General features: G+C 36.6%; 1 protein-coding gene and 4 long non-coding RNA genes across 8 annotated transcripts in view; 3 read left to right on the top strand and 2 right to left on the bottom strand.

Annotated features, from left to right (window-relative positions):
• Positions 1–22,727, top strand: part of LOC104086825 (uncharacterized) — a 301,759-nt gene that overhangs the window by 20,783 nt on the left and 258,249 nt on the right.
• LOC104099253 (uncharacterized) lies at positions 2,803–9,200 on the top strand. 4 transcript variants are annotated; one of them, XR_011414439.1, is made up of 5 exons: positions 2,803–3,221; positions 7,730–7,833; positions 7,942–8,112; positions 8,232–8,354; positions 8,620–9,200. It is a non-coding gene; the product is annotated as an uncharacterized lncRNA (long non-coding RNA). The 4 variants fall into 4 exon arrangements; XR_011414440.1 differs by having other exon boundaries at positions 2,805–3,221; positions 7,995–8,112; XR_011414441.1 differs by lacking the exon at positions 7,730–7,833 and having other exon boundaries at positions 2,814–3,221; positions 7,995–8,112.
• Positions 8,343–9,620, bottom strand: LOC117277039 (uncharacterized). The gene is made up of 2 exons (XR_004507307.2): positions 8,961–9,620; positions 8,343–8,721 (listed from the first exon to the last, which is right to left on the bottom strand). It is a non-coding gene; the product is annotated as an uncharacterized lncRNA (long non-coding RNA).
• LOC108943616 (uncharacterized) lies at positions 13,152–13,823 on the top strand. Its single transcript, XR_001967550.3, has 2 exons — positions 13,152–13,247; positions 13,369–13,823. It is a non-coding gene; the product is annotated as an uncharacterized lncRNA (long non-coding RNA).
• Positions 19,741–20,375, bottom strand: LOC138906791 (uncharacterized). The gene is made up of 2 exons (XR_011414446.1): positions 20,280–20,375; positions 19,741–20,158 (listed from the first exon to the last, which is right to left on the bottom strand). It is a non-coding gene; the product is annotated as an uncharacterized lncRNA (long non-coding RNA).

Here is a 22,727-nt window from a genome sequence, read left to right as displayed (position 1 = left end):
GCTGATTTTTCATGACATTGTGAGCCCGAGAGACTGAAGAGATTGATGACTGGGTGAAGCCGAGGGCCTGATATTGAGGATATTGATGGGATCGGACTGCACGCCGTGGCAGTTATTATTGATTCATGCCATGATTGGCTTATTATAGCTCTTGGGATGGAATTGCCCCTCTGGAGTCTAAACATCCACGGTGGGCGCAGGTACTTATTGAGTGCGAGTGCCGAGCGAGTGAGGGGATTGAGTGACTATGAGGACTGAGGGCTTGGGAGGACTGTGTGACTGGGAGGATTGAGTGGATTGATACTCTGAGAGTAGGCATATAGTTATTGTCCGTGAGTGGCATCGCATTTGACATGCACACTTGACATACAGGCATAGAGATGTACTTTTTTCATGCTATTTAAAAAGAAATTGAAAATATTTACCTGTTGAAAGCTTTTGGGAAAATCACGGTTTTTACAAACTTACTCATATTTTTAGTGATCTTGGCAAAAAATTTGGGATTTTCACTGATATACTTGAAAAGCATGCCTATTTTCCGGAACTGAGAATGAGTTGAGCATTGTTATCTCTGATTTTGTTTCGTTCAACAATTTTATTATGTTATTATGATCTGTTGTTATGTATTAGTGTTGGACTCCGACCTTTGCCCCAGCTCGTCATTACTTTCAACCTAAGGTTAGGTTTATTACTTATTGAGTACATGTGGTCGGTTGTACTCATACTACACTTCTGCACCTTGCCTGCAGATTTTGGATGATGATGTTGTTGTGTATGACGGAAGCTAGCATTGAAGACGTACCTACGTTCCAGTTACTACCGCCTCTTGTTCATGGTAGCTTTAGACTTATGAAAATCTGTTTATGTATATTCGGACAGATGATGTATTTATTTCATACTAGCTTTGTAAACTCTAAATCTTATAACCTCATGATTTGTATTACCAGTCCTTGAAATATTTTTTGTATAAAAGCAGTGGTATTATCTTTTCTTCTCTTAATGAATCTCATATGGATTGGTTTTCTATTAATTGGCTTACCTAGCGGGTTGGGTTAGGTGTCATTATGACTAGTTGGATTTTGGGGTCGTGACAGTACATCAATAAAAATTTATTATCACACAACTAAAAAAATAACTATAGCGTGTTACTAAGAAAATTGTCATATAAGAATATTTTAATAGATCATATATTTGTCAATTTATTTAATTTTTATTAAACATATATTTACTTATAAAAAATTTAACAAAGTAAGATTGATATATTATTTATGTAATAAAAAAAACCCGACAAAATCGAATAAATCCAAACCGATATAGTTGGTTTGGTTTGGTTTTAATAAAAACCGAACCAACTCGGTCCATGTAAACCCCTAATACTGATAATTATTTTCAACATTCTCAGCCCCACCAATTTCTTTTTCCTCTTTAATATGAGGTCAACGCTCTTTCTCACTAAACGTTACACTCAAATAGGAAGTGCCCTTAATGTTGCTCAATAGAGATGGAGCCAGGATTTTGAACCTTATAAGTTTTAGAATTTTAGAACGATAACTTCAAGTGTTGTAATGACTGGATTCTACATTTAAAAATTGTACATATCTCGTAGCTCAGCTTGTGCCTCTCAATTGTTGCACTAAGTTAAAATGAGGTGAGACTAGTTTTGATATCACTTCATCACAAACTTGTCTGGCGTTGATCACAATGGCCAACTCATGATATGAAGAGTTGTGAACTTGTTATAAGTTTATATTCCATAATATTTTCGCTACTTTAGGTATGCCAAAATTGAGCGTGTTTGGTCTCTGACAAATTTCAGAAATTGCAAACACCAAAATGTACACCGCATCAGAAGTAGGGCAAAATAGTTGAAAATACACCACAGAATACAACACTAGCCACAAGAAATAGACCAAAATAAGTGAAACTGTAAAAATTGCACCTCCAACTATGAGTTCTCTTTAGATCTTTTTAAATTATTTATACTTCCCGATAAATTTTACGACCCGAGTTTGTTAGATATATCAACAGTACTCACTTTTAACAAACCTAAGGAAACTACTCGGAAGTATATTTAAAGGAGTTAATACCCTAAAATCCCTTTTAACTATCAACTTGTTGTGAGTTATCTATTTAAACTATAGGGTGTCCCTAAAATTTCTTGAACTATTTCCCACTTCATACTAACCCCCTCCTCATGTTGTTTACCTAGCATAATGTATGTATTAACTCGCCAAAAAGCGCATGAGGACCGAAAAAAAACTATCAAAATAGCCCACTTGATAGTGTGTAATGGCTAATTAGCCTAACACTTTTTTAATACTTTTTATTTTTGTATTTTCTCCTCATTTGCTTCATTTATTCACCTTTTTGTTCATTTTTACACCTTTCTTCCTCATTTTTTCACCTTTCCATTTTAGATCTCCATATGGATTTTCTCTGAAAAATTTCACCTCTCTTGGTCCTCTAAAATTATTTATTCTTTTTTTGTTTTTGTCTTCTTTTAATTCTTACTCATATTATTGAAAAAATACCCATTTAAATCTTCTTATTAAACTAACACTTTAATTTGTAGATAATAAAGTTGAATCTCTTGAACCTTGTTTGTATAATCTAGAATTAGAGAATGTAGTTACTGGTCGATTTATTTCTTATTTGTGGAATGTTAGTTTGTGTAATTTTTTATTTAATATAAGATGATTTTTTTATAAATACAACACGATATACCTTTATTTTATTTTATTTTTGCTCACTTCTAACAAAGTAAGACTTTCAAAAGTGGCGTCCAACCATATTTCTGTCATTTCCTACCTAACATCAATGATCTGGTGCCCTTATCTCAAGTAGTTGGTTTGTTGAAAAGGGGAGATCGAATTCATACATACACAAAAACAGAAAGAAACTAGCAACCATTCCATACTCTCTGTTGCTTCATTCTAAAGCCATTTCTCAGATCTTATTCTCTATTAGCTAAACAAATTTTTATGTATGGCTATATCCGCAAAAATGTTTTCTGCAATGATTTATTTCTTAAGTTTCTTTGTATCCTGATAATGTTTTATGTACATTTTATACATCAGATGTTGAGAATTTGAAATTACTTCGGGACTGACCAGTGAATTACAATCATGGAAAGAGAGAAAAGAGAAACTCTCTTCAACTACTGTGGAGGAATCCTTAAAGCGGCCTTCTACAAAATAATGGAACTATGTTCTACAACTCAGGTATGACTTTAAACTGTGAAATTTCTTGATTATAGATCTTGAAGGAACTGTGTGTTCTTAATTGTGTAAAGATTTTTTATTGTTCTTATTTATTGGTAGTAATACATCTGTTAGAGTTAATTTATTTAGTATATTTCAATAAATGTATATATTTCATACTCTCTGTTGCCTCATTCTTAAGCCATATACCTCAGAATTTTCAGTCTTCAACATCAAATAAAAAGGTTGGCCAATTAGTATCTAATAACTTTAAAAGGTGTGTTTAATTTTGGTACTCAAATGGGGAAAATATTCTTCAAAAAACACCTTATGTGTGGCTATATCTGCAAAAGTGTTTCCTTGTTTCTCCTAATAATGTTTTATTTACATTTTATGCATCAGATCCTGAGAACTACAATCATGGAAAGAGGAAAAGAAATTAAAGAAGAAAGAGAGAAAGGGGAATTATCAAACAACTTTGAGGTATGTCATTCAATATATATTCATACGTATTAAAACTAATGTTGACTACAATAATGTTATACAAATGTTCTAGCGATCTTCTTAGATTATTAGTGAGTTTTAATTATTCACATGCAGGTAGTTGAATAAATTTATATAATTAAATTAATGGATTGATTAAAAAAATAAATGAAACTTATTCTACGCATATGTGTGGACAAATAAGAAACAAATAATGTTTGGTCTTTTGGCAGGTGTCATTTTCTGCTCTTCGCAAGGACATTGTCAATGTTCTAGATTTCATAGAGAGCTTCAAGAATGAAGAAAATCAAATATCTCTTGATGAGGATATAATTGAAATGCTGGAATTGGAGCTGGCATTTGTTTGTACATATGTCCAGCTTTCTTATTCCGATTTGGAAGAGTTTGAAGATGTAATGATTCGCAAAGGACAAAGGCTTAGAGCTCTACTTGGATCAATTTTTAATCATGTTGGCCGCAACGTGCTGTTTAAATATGACATGCATCATGGCCTTCCTTGCTTCATGGATAATATGGATGATTGTATCAGCTCACGTCATCGTTCTGAATCAAGTGCCACCATGACTGAGGAGCAGTTGGACTTGCTCCTCTTGAATCTCCACCATCTATCCAAGTATCATGCTAAACAGGTTTTTCCATCAGTGAGTGAATATGAGATTCTTCACAATGTATGTGGCAACATAAGAGATTTCCATGGATTGAAAGTGAATGGTTGTGTTGATCATGAAATTATTGAATATGTCTTACCTCAGTTTCAACTTATGGCTGAGAGAGTAGGACGCTTCCTATGGCATAATCAAATTGGTGGACACTCTCGACTCTTCAAGCGAGCACATCTATTCTTGGAGATTTTTCCAACTCAGTTGGAGGTTATGCACATATGTCTTACAAATTTAAAAGCTTCAACATCACCAGAAGTTGGAAACTTTATTAACCAGCTCCTAGAAACCTCTTCGGACATTCTTAGAGAATATCTGATTCATCTACAAGAGCACATGGTAAATTTTATTATTGCTAGCACTTTGGGGGCTCGAAACATTCATGTCATGATAGAGTTCCTATTAATCATTCTCACTGATGTGCCTAAGGACTTTATTTGTAATGGCAAGTTGTTTGAATTCCTAGCACGTGTTGGAGCACTTACCAGGGACGTATCAGTTATTGCTTGCAACTTGGAAGAGAAATCAAGGAATGGAGAGAGTACCAATGAAACAAACAGTGCAACTCTAGGCTTGCTCGAAAATATTAAATTCTTGAAGAGAGAACTCAAAGATGTTTACCTGAAAGCCCCAGACTCATCTCAACTCTGCTTTCCCATGAGTGATGGACCCCTGTTCATGCATCTTCTACTTAGACACTTAAATGATTTGCTCAATTCTAATGCTTATTCAGTTGCTTTGATAAAAGAAGAAATTAGGCTGGTGAAAGAAGATCTTAAATTCATAAGATCTTTCTTCGAGAATGTTGAACAAGAATTGTATAAAGATCTCTGGGCACGTACTTTAGATGTGGCATATGAGGCAAAAGATATCATTGATTCAATTATTTTAAGAGATAATGGTCTCTTACATCTTATTTTCTCACTTCCCTTTGCCATAAAAAAGATCAATCTTATCAAAGAAGATGTCTCAAATTTACTTGAGAAGATTTCCAAGAACAGGGGCATCATTGTTGTGAACTCTCCCAACAAGCCAGTTAAGCGCAAGTCATCAATAGCTGGTAAAATAATTGTAGGTTTTAAAGAGGAGACATACTTGATAATTAGGAAGCTCAGCAATGGACCAAAAACACTAGATATCATTTCGATCACTGGTATGCCGGGTTCGGGTAAAACTACTTTGGCGTACAAAGTGTATAATGATAAGTCAATTTCTAGTCGTTTTGACATCCGTGCATGGTGCACAGTATATCAAAAATATGACGAGAAGGATCTGCTGGAAAAACTATTTAATCAAGTTACTGGCTCAACTTCGAAATTCAGTGAGAATATTGATGTTGCTGACGAGCTATGGAAAAATCTGTTTGGAAAGAAGTACCTTATAGTCTTAGATGATTTGTGGGATACTGCAGCATGGGATAAGTTGAGAAGACATTTTCCTAGAGTTGAGAAAGGAAGTAGAATTATTTTGACGACTCGGGATAAGAAAGTGGCTTTGCATGCACAACACCACAGTGATCCGCTTGATCTTCGATTGCTAAGATTAGCAGAAAGTATGGAGTTATTAGAGAAAAGGGTCTTTGGAAAAGAAAGTTTCCCTGATGAACTACTGGATGTTGGAAAAGAAATAGTCCAAAACTGTAAAGGGCTTCCTTTGGTGGTTGATCTGATTGCTGGAGTCATTGCTCGGAAGGAAAAGAAAAGGAGTGTGTGGCTTGAAGTTCTGAATAATTTGCATTCCTTTATTTTCAAGCAGGAAGTGGAAGTGATGAAGGTTATAGGATTAAGTTACGACCATTTACCAGATCACCTAAAGCCATGCTTACTTTACTTTGCAAGTTATCAGAAGGACAGAGCACTTAACGTCCTTGTTTTGAAAAATCTTTGGTGTGGCGAAGGACTTGTACAACAAACAGAGATGAACAGTTTGGAAGAAGTGATGGAGGTTTATTTGGATAATTTAATTTCCAGTAGCTTGGTAATTTCTTTCAATGAAATAGGTAACGATCGGACTTGCCAAATTCATGATCTTGTGCATGACTTTTGTTTGATAAAAGCAAGAGAGGAAAAGTTGTTTGACTTGATAAGTTCAAGCGCTCCATCATCATCTTCTTCTGATTTAATGCCACGTCAAATAACCATTGATTATGATAAGGAGCACTTTGGGCACAACAATTTTGTCCTGTTCGATTCAAAAAAGAAAAGGCATTCTGCTAAACACCTCTATTCTTTGAAGATAAATGGACACAAGCTGGACAACCGTCTTTATGATATATGTCACCTAAGACACTTGAGGCTTCTTAAAGTGTTGGAATTATACGGCTCTTTTATCAAGGTAAATGATTCTTTGCTGAATGAGATATGCACGTTGGTTCACTTGAGGTTCCTACAGATTAAGACACAAGTTAAATCTCTCCCTTCGTCTTTTTCTAATCTCTGGAATCTAGAAACTCTGCTGGTGGAAAACGACGGACCGCCCTTGATACTTCTACCGACAATTTTGGATCTTGTAAAGTTGCGAGTGCTGGACATAGATGACTGTTCTTTCTTTGATTTGGATACCAATCAACCTATACTGGTAGCAGAGGACTCAAAGTTAGAGAACTTGAGAATATTAGGACTCAAGCTTTCTTATTCGAAAGACACAGAGGATATTTTCAAAAGGTTTCCTAATCTTCAAGAGCTTGATTTTTTTCTCAAGGAATCATGGGATTGCTCAGCAGAGCAATATTGGTTCCCCAAATTGGACTTCCTAAATGAACTAGCATCCCTCCATGTAGAATTTGAAAGTTCAAATTCAAATGATTGTGCACCCTCTGTAGCGGCAAATCGACTGTGGGATTTTCGCTTCCCTTTGAGTTTGAAAATATTGGGTTTGTGTAAGTTTCCTCTGACATCTGATTCACTATCAACAATAGCAAAACTACCCAAGCTTGAAGAGCTGTACCTTGAAGACACAATCATCGAGGGGGAAGAATGGAACATGGGGGAGGAAGACACCTTCCAGAAACTCAAATGTTTGACGTTGCAGCGAGTGAGTCTTGCTAAGTGGGAGGTTAGAGAGGAATCCTTTCCTGCGCTTGAGAAATTACGACTGTGGGAATGTCCTAAGCTTGAGGAGATTCCGCCTAGTTTCGGGAATATTTGTTCATTAAAAATTATCGAACTGTGGAGGAGCCCTCAACTTGAAGCATCTGCTCTGAAGATTAAGCAAGATGTAGAAGAAATGATGGGGGATATTCAGGTCCTTGTTTTTAACTGATTAAGTCCTTTTACCCTGGGAAAATATGTGAGTATAGACGAACTTATTACCTCCTTCATTTCATCATATATAGCAGAGTTTGACCAGTGTAATCTTCTTTTGCAGAATGCATGTAAGGAATACATCCAGCTTTAGAGGCTAAAGATAAACCCTCAGACATCTAATGCATTCTCCCTGCTATTTCCGTCCTCCTTTTCTTCATTTTGTGGGTAAATACTCCAAAGTTTGGTTCTTTTCAAATTGTTCTTGTATACTCTCTTTTCTTCTTCAGCATGTCTTGAATTGTTTGCATATCATATGTTACTCCTCATGTCCAGAAACATACATGAGATTGCTAACTCTCCGCAATGATGGGATAATATTCACTTAGATATTGATTACAAGGGGATGAGAATAGTGCTGTAGGAGGTGTATTTGGAGGATAGCAAGAAGTGAAACAAAAGGCGGGCAACCTCTGTACTACATGAAAGTTATCTGGTGGGCAACAGGTCAATTTATGGCTATTCAAATATATGTATCTAAGAACTTTTTTCAAGTTTTTATATATCTTTCAAGAAATACCATCACAATCAGCTCATCGACGCATAGAGTTTTAATTGTGATGCAGGCTGGTGGAATTCACTCGCACCAAGAATCAGCCCATCGATGCATTTGGAGTTGAGGCTGCTATATCTTTGATCAAAATGTTTCAATAGGTGCTGCTGTACAATATTTGGCCTCATGTGCAACAGTAAGTGTTATTAAAAATCCTCCAGTGCCTATTAATACATCAATGCAGGATATCCCATCCCAAACTTCAGACAAATTGTTGCAAGAAAAATGTACTAATCCTAATGTGAGTGGGAAAGATGCAGTATTTCAGTCAAATTTGAGTAGTACCGCTACTGGTAGTTGTGATAATATAAGGGAAGCTGAAATTTTTAGTCCAAATGTGCAAGAGCCACTAAGCTATCACCTCCTTCACTGATACATTGTGCTTTGAATACCTTGTGCAGACTGAATGTGGCTATCACTGATGAGCACGCTGCTTCTGTTCCTCTGTCAAGAATCTCCAAGGCCTCCATTGTTGATTTTGATGCCAAAGTTGACGACACTAGCTATTGAAAAGTATTACAAGGGGCATGAGAATAATGCTTTAGGAAGTGGCATTATAATCAACTTTCCTAAAAGTTAGTCTTGGGAATGTGCAAAGCACTGATGCATATGCTTAGTGTTCTGAGAAATACTATCATAATATGGACTAATCATGTTGGAGTCTTGATGTTGAATACTGATAAACAATGTGAACTCAGTTTACATAACAGTGAAGAGAGAGTAGATGCTGGTGCAACATCACCTGTAATGCAGAAAATTCAAATTCTCCGGTCTTTATTTGTAGTTGCAGTTAGCTCTACATGTGTAGATAATTTTGCTGCTATTCTTGCTCCGTCTGCTGCACAGGACTTTTGACAAATTTCCCCCCTTTTTTCTTCATTTTGTGTGCTTATGGTTAAATATTGGCACTCTCTAGTTATGTATTCCAAGATTGTTCTTTCAAAATTGTTGTTATTGTATACTCTCTTTTCTTTTTTTGGCATGGCTTGAATTGTTTGCAAATCATCTGTTACTCTTCAAGTCCAGATATGTTACTGCAAATCAAGAAACATGTTAGGATCGGGAACCCGGGTAGTGCGGAATATAGCCAAACAACAGTATAATGGTAATAACAAAGACAATGGAAGTTGATAACAATGACAATTAAAGTAGATAAAGAGAACACAAATTTAACGTGGTTCGGTCAAAGTAACCTACATCCACAAGCGGAGAGGAGCAATTTACTATAACAATAAGAGTACAAAAGAGAGAACAAAATTAGAGTAAACACTCTAATTAATCCCAAATACCCTAAGAGAATAACCTCACAAAATCACTCCAAAGAAAGGGTTCACACAAGTGCTTCCCAACACTTAACTCTCATACAAAACACTCTTAATAAAGGAAGAAAGGAAGAAACAAGAATGAAGACTCAAGTCTTGTTGGTGTGTTTAAAATGAACTAATTGCCTTCCCTTTTATAGGCAAAAAAGTCTTGGCCTCTTAGGTGTAAAAGAAGAGATACAACTTGTGCAAATGATGTCCAACACACAATGCAATATTTTTGGGTCCCAAAGAATATTGCCAACAAAGTCTGCATTTTGCAAAGATGCTTATACTTATGTGAGATGGACTCCATTAGTCAAAATATTGGTCATAATTACAAAACATACATGGGATTGATGACTGTCTGCAAACTTTGTACTATATCTGCAAAAAAAAGAAGTGCAGGTGGATGAATTTGCGAATAGATGCAACTGTAGTTACTGTTTGCAGCTAGCTCTACATGTGCAGATGGTGCCAGGCTGCTGCTTTTGCTCTGTTAGCTATGAAACAACAGACAAGAAGCTCATAAAAAATGCAACAACTTTTCCTCAAATAATATGATACATCATGGGGAGCTATCACCTAGGGGAATTGCATCACAGAGTGTCAGAGTCTAATGCAGGATGGTTCGGACGGGGATGAAGAATCTATTGCTCAAAATCATCCAAATGTCGCTAGAGCAGTGCTAGATGTATCAGCCAAGAGATTAAAAATGTTTAAACTTGAACATATATCTCAATAATACTGATATGAGAAGAAATAGTGAAGCTCGAAGCAACAGTACCAACAGCTTGCGGAGTACATAGTCGTTGAGTTAGTTAGAAGTCAGTCAATATACATATTTCTATAGTAGTGCACTTGAGTCCCTCATAAGTTTTTGGGTGGGTAGGGAGTGTTATGTCGAGGAAGAGGAAAACCCGAAAATAAAGAAGATAAAGAACACCAAATCCTAAGCTTTGTCACATCTGTACCTGTTTTCTTGGTTACTTCCCTGATTTTGTCTACCTGCTCTTTCATCTCAACGAGCATGAGTTTTACACCATCTAGATATTGCTGAATCTGCTGAAGATTTTGAGAGGTAGTTGACTGAGACTCTGGTGGTTCAGTGGGAGCTTCAACCTGCGCTAGGACACTTTAAACTTTGGCACGCTTGACTCATCCATCATCACTTAAAGTGTAACCCATCATAGAGAAGGATGTCTTTTCATAAGTACTGGTAATATGCTTGGGGTGTGAAAAGTGCCAAGTCAACCTTCATAACTCCAAGAATATGTGAGATAAGTAGGCCATAGGGTAGACAAGCAGCAGAAGAGGATATATCCCTGATACTCTCAAGCATATATTGATGAATCCATACAAACCAGTTGATTCTTTTGTTGTTTACAAGACAGTAAAGACCAAAGATATCTCTGGTAGACAAAGTGCTGAGGGACCCAGTTCTAGGAAGTAAAGTGGTGGCTATCATGTGGGCCAAAACCCGGTGTTCAAACTTTAGATTTTTGGGACCAATATCGGGAGGATTATTAGACAGGAAGGCTTTTGCTTCTTCTAAGGAAACTTCAAAGTCTTTTGGCCAGGAATTTTGCACAAAAACCTCATATCCGTTAAACTTAGCAGAAAACATCTTCTCAAATTGATATGAGTCAAGAAAAATTCGAGTGCCTAAAACCATGGACTCCAAGTCATCTTTATCATTCACAAGTAAATTTGCATAGAACATTCTCACATGCTCTTCATACACAGAGCTTCCAATAGTATCGAACAGAGAGGAAAGACGTTGAAAATCAAAAACAGCAATCATATCACAGTGTAGATTTTTCATAAGAGAGAGACTTACAGTGCGTCCATAAGCCATAGATTTCGACTTATAGGATTCAAACCTTGATTTCTCACTTGGTCCATAGAAGATTAATTTGTCCTCTAGCCCAAATTTTGTACTCTCTACTTTCCCTTTCTTGCATGCTGATTTTTTGGGGGTTTGCTCCATGGGCTTCTTTTCTGCCTTTTTCTAGCTAATGGGAAGGTCCCAGAAGATTTACTGCTTTCTTTGTCAGTTTTGAGAAAATCTGAGTTGATGGATGATTCCAAGTCTACAGTTTCTTCAGGGTTGAGGATTTTTCGAAACCTTCTGCTTCGTCTAGTGGCAGTGGAAGATGAGAGGTTTCTTTTCGCCATGGTGAGGGTTTCTTTGGAGAGGATGAAGAGTGAGAGGGATAGAAGAGGGTTCTTATCTAGACGTTAGGAAGGTTGAAGAGTTGCATTGGTTAAAGGAAAGGACGGATTCAGAAAGAAGTGACTCTTCTGAGGAGATGTTTCGGCGGTACTGATGGATGTGTAATAATTACACTTATATCAAAGTAAAATTAAACACACATAAGAAGGAAAATAAAATATTTTAAACATATACAAAAGATTTGTTTTATTTGACATAATGCCAATCTTTTTTCGTAGTAGACAAAATCTTTCTTCTAAAAGAGGTTTTGTAAAAATATCAGCAAGTTGAGATTCAGTACCAATGAATTTTAATACAATATCACCCTTAGCAACATGATCACGGATAAAATGATGCTTGATTTCTATATGCTTTGCTCTAGAGTGATGCACAGAATCTTTTGCCAAACATATAGCACTAGTATTATCACAAAATATAGGAGTAGAGGTAAGATATAAATCATAGTCGAGAAGTTGATGCACGATCGAAAGAACTTGTGTACAACAACTTCCAACAGCTAAATATTCTGCTTCAGTTGTTGACAAGGCAATACAATTTTGTTTCTTGCTATGCCAGGAAACTAGTGCATTTCCCAACAGTTGGCATGTGCCACTAATACTTTTCATGTTGATCTTATCACCTGCAAAATCTGTATCTAAGAAACTTTTCAAGACAAAATTGTTAGAGTGAGCATACCATAATCCTAATTCAGAGGTTCCAATAAGATATCTTATAATGTGTTTAACAGCAGTAAGATGGGATTCCTTTGGAGCCGACTGAAACCTTGCACATTTACATACACTGAACATTATATTTGGTCGACTAGCAGTGAGATATAATAAGGATCCAATCATTCCTCTATACATAGTTTCATCAACACTTTTTCCATTGTTATCTTCATCAAGCGTAGTTGATGGACTCATTGGAGTCCCAATGGGCTTAGCACTCTCCATGCCAAACTTCTTTATACGCTCCTTGATGTACTTGGTTTGACTGATAAAGATCCCTTTGAGAGACTGTTTGATTTGTAGGTCAAGAAAGTAAGTTAGCTCTCCCATCATACTCATTTTGAATTCTCCTTTCATAGAATGAGCAAATTCTTCACATAGAACAGAGTTAGGACTTCCAAAAATAATATCGTCAACATAAATTTGAGTAATAAGATTACCTGAATTTGAGTGCTTAATAAACAGAGTTGTATCGATATTACCTCGTTTGAAACCTTGATTTAGAAGGAAGGAACTTAATCTTTCATACCAGGATCGGGGAGCTTGCTTGAGTCCGTATAGAGCTTTAGTCAACTTATATACATGATCTGGTAGAGTATCATTTACAAATTCAGGAGGTTGTTGTTCTTTTCTTCTTCGGCGTGGCTTGAATTGTTTGCATATAATATGTTACTCCTCTAGTCCACAAACATGCATGGGATTGCTAGCTCTCCGCAATGATGTGATATTGATTACAAGGGCATAAGAATAATGCTTTAGGAAGCGGATTTGGAGGATAGCAAGAAGTAAGTGAAACAAAAGGGAGCAACCTCTGTACTAGATGAAAGTTATCTTATATCTCAGTTTTTTCAAGTTTTTATATATCTTTCACAATCAGCCCAGCATAGAGTTTTAATTGTGATGCAGGCTGGTGGAATTCACATGCACCAAGAATCAGCCCATCGACGCATTTGGAGTTTAGGTTGCTGTATCCTTGATCAAGATGTGAATTCACTTTACATAATAGTGAAGAAAGAGTAGATGGTGGTGCAACTTCAACTGTAATGCAGAAAATTCAATTGATGCACATGGGATGAAAGAAAAACAAGTGCAGGTCGATGAATTTGCAATTAGATGCAGCTGTAGTTGCAGTTAGCTCTACATGTGTAGATAATTTTGCTGCTATTCTTGCTCCGTCTGCTGCACAGGACTTTTGACAAATTTTCCTCCCTTTTTCTTCATTTAGTGTGCTTATGGTTAAATATTGGCACTCTCTAGTTATGTATTCCAAGATTGTTCTTTCAAAATTGTTGTTATTGTATACTCTCTTTTCTTTTTTTGGCATGGCTTGAATTGTTTGCAAATCATCTGTTACTCTTCAAGTCCAGATATCTTACTGCAAATCAAGAAACATGTTAGGATCGGGAACCCGGGTAGTGCGGAATATAGCCAAACAATAGTATAATGGCAATAACAAAGACAATGGAAGTTGATAACAATGACAATTAAAGTAGATAAAGAAAACACAAATTTAACGTGGTTCGGTCAAAGTAACCTACATCCACAAGCGGAGAGGAGCAATTTACTATAACAATAAGAGTACAAAAGAGAGAACAAAATTTGAGTAAACACTTTAATTAATCCCAAATACCCTAAGAGAATAACCTCACAAGATCACTCCAAAGAAAGGGTTCACACAAGTGCTTCCCAACACTTAACTCTCATACAAAACACTCTTAATAAAGGAAGAAAGGAAGAAACAAAAAATGAATTCTCAAGTCTTGTTGGTGTGTTTAAAATGAACTAATTGCCTTCCCTTTTATAGGCAAAAAAGTCTTGGCCTCTTAGATGTAAAAGAAGAGATACAACTTGTGCAAATGATGTCCAACACACAATGCAATATTTTTGGGTCCCAAAGAATATTGTCAACAAAGTCTGCATTTTGCAAAGATGCTTATGCTTATGTGAGATGGACTCCATTAGTCAAAATATTGGTCATAATTACAAAACATACATGGGATTGATGACTGTCTGCAAACTTTGTACTATATCTGCAAAAAAAGGAAGTGCAGATGGATGAATTTGCGAATAGATGCAACTGTAGTTACTGTTTGCAGCTAGCTCTACATGTGCAGATGGTGCCAGGCTGCTGCTTTTGCTCCGTTAGCTATGAAACAACAGACAAGAAGCTCATAAAAAATGCAACAACTTTTCCTCAAATAATATGATACATCATGGGGAGCTATCACCTAGGGGAATTGCATCACAGAGTGTCAGAGTCTAATGCAGGATGGTTCGGACGGGGATGAAGAATCTATTGCTCAAAATCATCCAAATGTCGCTAGAGCAGTGCTAGATGTATCAGCCAAGAGATTAAAAATGTTTAAACTTGAACATATATCTCAATAATACTGATATGAGAAGAAATAGTGAAGCTCGAAGCAACAGTACCAACAGCTTGCGGAGTACATAGTCGTTGAGTTAGTTAGAAATCAGTCAATATACATATTTCTATAGTAGTGCACTTGAGTCCCTCATAAGTTTTTGGGTGGGTAGGGAGTGTTATGTCGAGGAAGAGGAAAACCCGAAAATAAAGAAGATAAAGAACACCAAATCCTAAGCTTTGTCACATCTGTACCTGTTTTCTTGGTTACTTCCCTGATTTTGTCTACCTGCTCTTTCATCTCAACGAGCATGAGTTTTACACCATCTAGATATTGCTGAATCTGCTGAAGATTTTGAGAGGTAGTTGACTGAGACTCTGGTGGTTCAGTGGGAGCTTCAACCTGCGCTAGGACACTTTAAACTTTGGCACGCTTGACCCATCCATCATCACTTAAAGTGTAACCCATCATAGAGAAGGATGTCTTTTCATAAGTACTGGTAATATGCTTGGGGTGTGAAAAGTGCCAAGTCAACCTTCATAACTCCAAGAATATGTGAGATAAGTAGGCCATAGGGTAGACAAGCAGCAGAAGAGGATATATCCCTGATACTCTCAAGCATATATTGATGAATCCATACAAACCAGTTGATTCTTTTGTTGTTTACAAGACAGTAAAGACCAAAGATATCTCTGGTAGACAAAGTGCTGAGGGACCCAGTTCTAGGAAGTAAAGTGGTGGCTATCATGTGGGCCAAAACCCGGTGTTCAAACTTTAGATTTTTGGGACCAATATCGGGAGGATTATTAGACAGGAAGGCTTTTGCTTCTTCTAAGGAAACTTCAAAGTCTTTTGGCCAGAAATTTTGCACAAAAACCTCATATCCGTTAAACTTAGCAAAAAACATCTTCTCAAATTGATATGAGTCAAGAAAAATTCGAGTGCCTAAAACCATGGACTCCAAGTCATCTTTATCATTCACAAGCAAATTTGCATAGAACATTCTCACATGCTCTTCATACACAGAGCTTCCAATAGTATCGAACAGAGAGGAAAGACGTTGAAAATCAAAAACAGCAATCATATCACAGTGTAGATTTTTCATAAGAGAGAGACTTACAGTGCCTCCATAAGCCATAGATTTCGACTTATAGGATTCAAACCTTGATTTCTCACTTGGTCCATAGAAGATTAATTTGTCCTCTAGCCCAAATTTTGTACTCTCTACTTTCCCTTTCTTGCATGCTGATTTTTTGGGGGTTTGCTCCATGGGCCTCTTTTCTGCCTTTTTCTAGCTAATGGGAAGGTCCCAGAAGATTTACTGCTTTCTTTGTCAGTTTTGAGAAAATCTGAGTTGATGGATGATTCCAAGTCTACAGTTTCTTCAGGGTTGAGGATTTTTCGAAACCTTCTGCTTCGTCTAGTGGCAGTGGAAGATGAGAGGTTTCTTTTCGCCATGGTGAGGGTTTCTTTGGAGAGGATGAAGAGTGAGAGGGATAGAAGAGGGTTCTTATCTAGACGTTAGGAAGGTTGAAGAGTTGCATTGGTTAAAGGAAAGGACGGATTCAGAAAGAAGTGACTCTTCTGAGGAGATGTTTCGGCGGTACTGATGGATGTGTAATAATTACACTTATATCAAAGTAAAATTAAACAAACATAAGAAGGAAAATAAAACATTTTAAACATATACAAAAGATTTGTTTTATTTGACATAATGCCAATCTTTTTTCGTAGTAGACAAAATCTTTCTTCTAAAAGAGGTTTTGTAAAAATATCAGCAAGTTGAGATTCAGTACCAATGAATTTTAATACAATATCACCCTTAGCAACATGATCACGGATAAAATGATGCTTGATTTCTATATGCTTTGCTCTAGAGTGATGCACAGAATCTTTTGCCAAACATATAGCACTAGTATTATCACAAAATATAGGAGTAGAGGTAAGATATAAATCATAGTCGAGAAGTTGATGCACGATCGAAAGAACTTGTGTACAACAACTTCCAACAGCTAAATATTCTGCTTCAGTTGTTGACAAGGCAATACAATTTTGTTTCTTGCTATGCCAGGAAACTAGTGCATTTCCCAACAGTTGGCATGTGCCACTAATACTTTTCATGTTGATCTTATCACCTGCAAAATCTGCATCTGAGAAACTTTTCAAGAAAAAATTATTAGAGTGAGCATACCATAATCCTAATTCAGAGGTTCCAATAAGATATCTTATAATGTGTTTAACAACAGTACTATGTTATATATATATATATATATATATATTGTATTTTCCTTCCTTTTTTGATTGATGTCAAAGAGGGAGAACATTATGGAGAAGTAAATCAACAACTCAGGGGGATCAGGCATCTCAAGTGATGAAAGGAAAGTATACTTTGTTTACTCTCTCTTTATTATCATCATAAAAAATGGGGATATTATTACATCTAAGTTTCAATGATGACAATTGTGCAAAACTAAATACTATCTATTTTAATTATAGGAATCACTGAAGGAAATGAGATCAAAGAAAAGTTTGTGATGCTAAATCAAAGGAGACGATGCTAGGACAAGAAGCTATCAAAAAGGAAACCGAATCACAGAAGATTCAGCAGAAACTCAAGCCAAGAAGACCAAGAAGGAAGGACGAAAGCAATGGTAGATAATTTGAGTGGGAAACACATCATAGTAGGAGACAATTGGAAGTAGTGCTCCTTTCTTTGATAAAACATGAAGCACTCCTTGGATTAATTAATCCACCCTACCAAATGGAGACAATTTGAAGTGCTGCTCATTTCCTTAATAAAGCATGGAGCATTTCGCATGGAACAGAGCACTCCTTGGATTAATAAATCTAGCACATCTCTCTTGAAGGAATCAACAACTCATTTCCTCAATAAAGCATGGAGCATTTTGGCATGGCCTTGGATTAATAAATCTAGCCCATTTCTCTTGAAGGAATCAGAGACACCTTTCTCGAATCAAATACCAATACACAACAATACTCGCCTATAAGAACACTGGCAAACTCAAGGATTGAATTTGTGCAACTACAAACACTGTCTTCTAAGTCTCTTTAGTTCTTAATACAAACACTGTATTCTTAAGTATACAAATGTCATAAAAGATAGGAAGAGTTAGAACATAAAAGAGAGTTGTGTCAACATCCCGAAATTATTGTTGCTAAACATCGTTGGTGGTGAACGAGCTAAAACCATCACTGTTGTAATTCTTTATCAAGATCTAAGAGAACCCTTGTGACCCAAGGGAAACTGGACGTAAGTACCACACCGGTACCGAACCAGTATAAAAACTGATGTGTCTTGTTTTGCTTTCAATTCATTGCATTCATCTCTATCTTATCTGTGTGTTGTACGAAAGCTACTAAGTTTTAATAGTCCACAATTCACCCCCCCCCCCCTTGTACTTTCATGTAGCATCTTATTTTGAGCCCCGAGCAGCTTGACTTCTCCTCTTTCTTCAAGTGATTTGTTGTTGCTCTTATTGCTATTGTTGCTCCATGTTTGACACTTGTTGTGTAGCCAATTTGGAGAACTTTTGTAACCCTCTTATTGTTATAGTGGAGCTTTTTGGATCTTTGTGATCCTGTGGTTTTTACCTTCGATTTGCAGGGTTTTAAACGTTAAAATTTGATGTTCTTTATCTTCTTTATATTCGGGTTTGCCTCTTCCTCGACATAACACTCCCTACCCACCCAAAAACGTATGAGGGACTCAAGTGCACATCTATAGAAATATGTATATTGACTGACTTCTAACTAACTCAACGACTATGTACTCCTCCGCAAGCTGTTGGTACTGTTGCTTCGAGCTTCACTATTTCTTCTCATATCAGTATTATTGAGATATATGTTCAAGTTTAAACATTTTTAATCTCTTGGCTGATACATCTAGCACTGCTCTAGCGACATTTGGATGATTTTGAGCAATAGATTCTTCATCCCCGTCCGAACTATCCTGCATTAGACTCTGACACTCTGTGATGCAATTCCCCTAGGTGATAGCTCCCCATGATGTATCATATTATTTGAGGAAAAGTTGTTGCATTTTTTATGAGCTTCTTGTCTGTTGTTTCATAGCTAACGGAGCAAAAGCAGCAGCCTGGCACCATCTGCACATGTAGAGCTAGCTGCAAACAGTAACTACAGTTGCATCTATTCGCAAATTCATCCACCTGCACTTCTTTTTTTTGCAGATATAGTACAAAGTTTGCAGACAGTCATCAATCCCATGTATGTTTTGTAATTATGGCCAATATTTTGACTAATGGAGTCCATCTCACATAAGCATAAGCATCTTTGTAAAATGCAGACTTTGTTGGCAATATTCTTTGGGACCCAAAAATATTGCATTGTGTGTTGGACATCATTTGCACAAGTTGTATCTCTTCTTTTACACCTAAGAGGCCAAGACTTTTTTGCCTATAAAAGGGAAGGCAATTAGTTCATTTTAAACACACCAACAAGACTTGAGTCTTCATTTCTTGTTTCTTCCTTTCTTCCTTTATTAAGAGTGTTTTGTATGAGAGTTAAGTGTTGGGAAGCACTTGTGTGAACCCTTTCTTTGGAGTGATCTTGTGAGGTTATTCTCTTAGGGTATTTGGGATTAATTAGAGTGTTTACTCTAATTTTGTTCTCTCTTTTGTACTCTTATTGTTATAGTAAATTGCTCCTCTCCGCTTGTGGATGTAGGTTACTTTGACCGAACCACGTTAAATTTGTGTTCTCTTTATCTACTTTAATTGTCATTGTTATCAACTTCCATTGTCTTTGTTATTACCATTATACTGTTGTTTGGCTATATTCCGCACTACCCGGGTTCCCGATCCTAACATGTTTCTTGATTTGCAGTAACATATCTGGACTTGAAGAGTAACAGATGATTTGCAAACAATTCAAGCCATGCCAAAAAAAGAAAAGAGAGTATACAATAACAACAATTTTGAAAGAACAATCTTGGAATACATAACTAGAGAGTGCCAATATTTAACCATAAGCACACAAAATGAAGAAAAAAGGGGGGGAAATTTGTCAAAAGTCCTGTGCAGCAGACGGAGCAAGAATAGCAGCAAAATTATCTACACATGTAGAGCTAACTGCAACTACAGCTGCATCTAATTGCAAATTCATCGACCTGCACTTGTTTTTCTTTCATCCCATATGCATCAATTGAATTTTCTGCATTACAGTTGAAGTTGCACCACCATCTACTCTTTCTTCACTATTATGTAAAGTGAATTCACATCTTGATCAAGGATACAGCAACCTAAACTCCAAATGCGTCGATGGGATGATTCTTGGTGCGTGTGAATTCCACCAGCCTGCATCACAATTAAAACTCTATGCTGGGCTGATTGTGAAGGATATATAAAAACTTGAAAAAACTGAGATATAAGATAACTTTCATCTAGTACAGAGGTTGCTCCTTTTTGTTTCACTTACTTCTTGCTATCCTCCAAATCCGCTTCCTAAAGCATTATTCTCATGCCCTTGTAATCAATATCACATCATTGCGGAGAGCTAGCAATCCCATGCATGTTTCTGGACTAGAGGAGTAACATATTATATGCAAAAAATTCAAGCCACACCGAAGAAGAAAAGAACAACAACCTCCTGAATTTGTAAATGATACTCTACCAGATCATGTATATAAGTTGACTAAAGCTCTATACGGACTCAAGCAAGCTCCCCGATCCTGGTATGAAAGATTAAGTTCCTTCCTTCTAAATCAAGGTTTCAAACGAGGTAATATCGATACAACTCTGTTTATTAAGCACTCAAATTTAGGTAATCTTATTACTCAAATTTATGTTGACGATATTATTTTTGGAAGTCCTAACTCTGTTCTATGTGAAGCATTTGATCATTCTATGAAAGGAGAATTCAAAATGAGTATGATGGGAGAGCTAACTTACTTTCTTGACCTACAAATCAAACAGTCTCTCAAAGGGATCTTGAATAATATACAGATAATATGCATACTAGTTAGGGCAGCATAAATAATGTCTTCAGCAGAGGAATAGAGTGATGGTTCATACAGACCAATGCAAAAATAAGTCTTAAACCAGAAGCAAGCACATAAAAGATTTTTTTAACACACACAAACACGCCTTAGTTTCTCCTCAGAAAGTAGAGGGTATTGATCACTTTGGTGCAGAAGGATTCATAGGAGGTTTCAACATCTTTGACGAGCTTGTCCATTTTTTCTATCATGGAGTTGAATGCCCTGGTTCCTTGTCTTCATGTGGCTCCCATATCCATCCTAAGATTTACCACATCTGTACCTGTTTTCTTGGTGACTTCCCTGATTTTGTCTACCTGCTCTTTCATCTCAACGAGTATGAGTTTTACACCATCTAGATATTGCTGAATCTGCTGAAGATTTTGAGAGGTAGTTGACTGAGACTCTGGTGGTTCAGTGGGAGCTTCAACCTGCGTTGGGACACTTTAAACTTTGGCGCGCTTGACCCATCCATCATCACTTAAAATGTAACCCATCATAGAGAAGGCTGTCTTATCATAGGTACTGGTAATATGCTTGGGGTGTGAAAAGTGCCAAGTCAACCCTCATAACTCCAAGAATATGTGAGATACATAATCCATAGGGTAGACAAGCAGCATAAGAGGATATATCCATGATACTCTCAAGCATATATTGATGAATCCTACAAACCAGTTAATTCTTTTGTCATTTACAAGACAGTAAAGACCAAAGATATCTCTGGTAGACAAAGTGCTGAGGGACCCAGTTCTAGCAAGTAAAGTGGTGGCTATCATGTGGGCCAAAACTCGGTGTTCAAACTTTAGATTTTTGGGACCAATATCGGGAGGATTATTAGACACGAAGGCTTTTGCTTCTTCTAAGGAAACTTCAAAGTCTTTTGGCCAGGAATTTTGCCCAAAAACCTCATATCCGTTAAACTTAGCAGAAAACATCTTCTCAAATTGATATGAGTCAAGAAAAATTCGAGTGCCTAAAACCATGGACTCCAAGTCATCTTTATCATTCACAAGTAAATTTGCATAGAACATTCTCACATGCTCTTCATACACAGAGCTTCCAATAGTATCGAACAGAGAGGAAAGACGTTAAAAATCAAAAACAGCAATCATATCACAGTGTAGATTTTTCATAAGAGAGAGACTTACAGTGCGTCCATAAGCCATAGATTTCGACTTATAGGATTCAAACCTTGATTTCTCACTTGGTCCATAGAAGATTAATTTGTCCTCTAGCCCAAATTTTGTACTCTCTACTTTCCCTTTCTTGCATGCTGATTTTTTGGGGGTTTGCTCCATGGGCCTCTTTCCTGCCTTTTTCTAGCTAATGGGAAGGTCCTCAGAAGATTTACTGCTTTCATTGTAAGTTTTGAGAAAATCTGAGTCGATGGATGATTCCAAGTCTACAGTTTCTTCAGGGTTGAGGATTTTCCGAAACCTTCTGCTTCGTTTAGTGGCAGTGGAAGGTGAGAGGATTCTTTTCGCCACGGTGAGGGTTTCTTTGGAGAGGATGAAGAGTGAGAGGGAGAGAAGAGGGTTCTTATCTAGACATTAGGAAGGTTGAAGAGTTGCATTGGTTAAAGGAAAGGACGGATTCAGAAAGAAGTGACTCTTTTGAGGAGATGTTTCGGCGGTAGTGATGGAGGTGTAATAATTACACTTACATCAAAGTAAAATTAAACACACATAAGAAGAAAAATAAAATATTTTAAACATATAAAAAAGATTTGTTTTATTTGACATAATGCCAATCGTTTTTCGTAGTAGACAAAATCTTTCTTCTAAAAGAGGTTTTGTAAAAATATCAACAAGTTGAGATTCAGTACCAATGAATTCTAATGCAATATCACCCTTAGCAACATGATCACGGATAAAATAAAGCTTGATTTC

This window comes from Nicotiana tomentosiformis, chromosome 2 (genome assembly GCF_000390325.3).
Source record: "Nicotiana tomentosiformis chromosome 2, ASM39032v3, whole genome shotgun sequence".
Lineage (NCBI taxonomy): Eukaryota > Viridiplantae > Streptophyta > Magnoliopsida > Solanales > Solanaceae > Nicotiana > Nicotiana tomentosiformis.
This window is presented reverse-complemented; position numbering and strand designations above follow the sequence as displayed.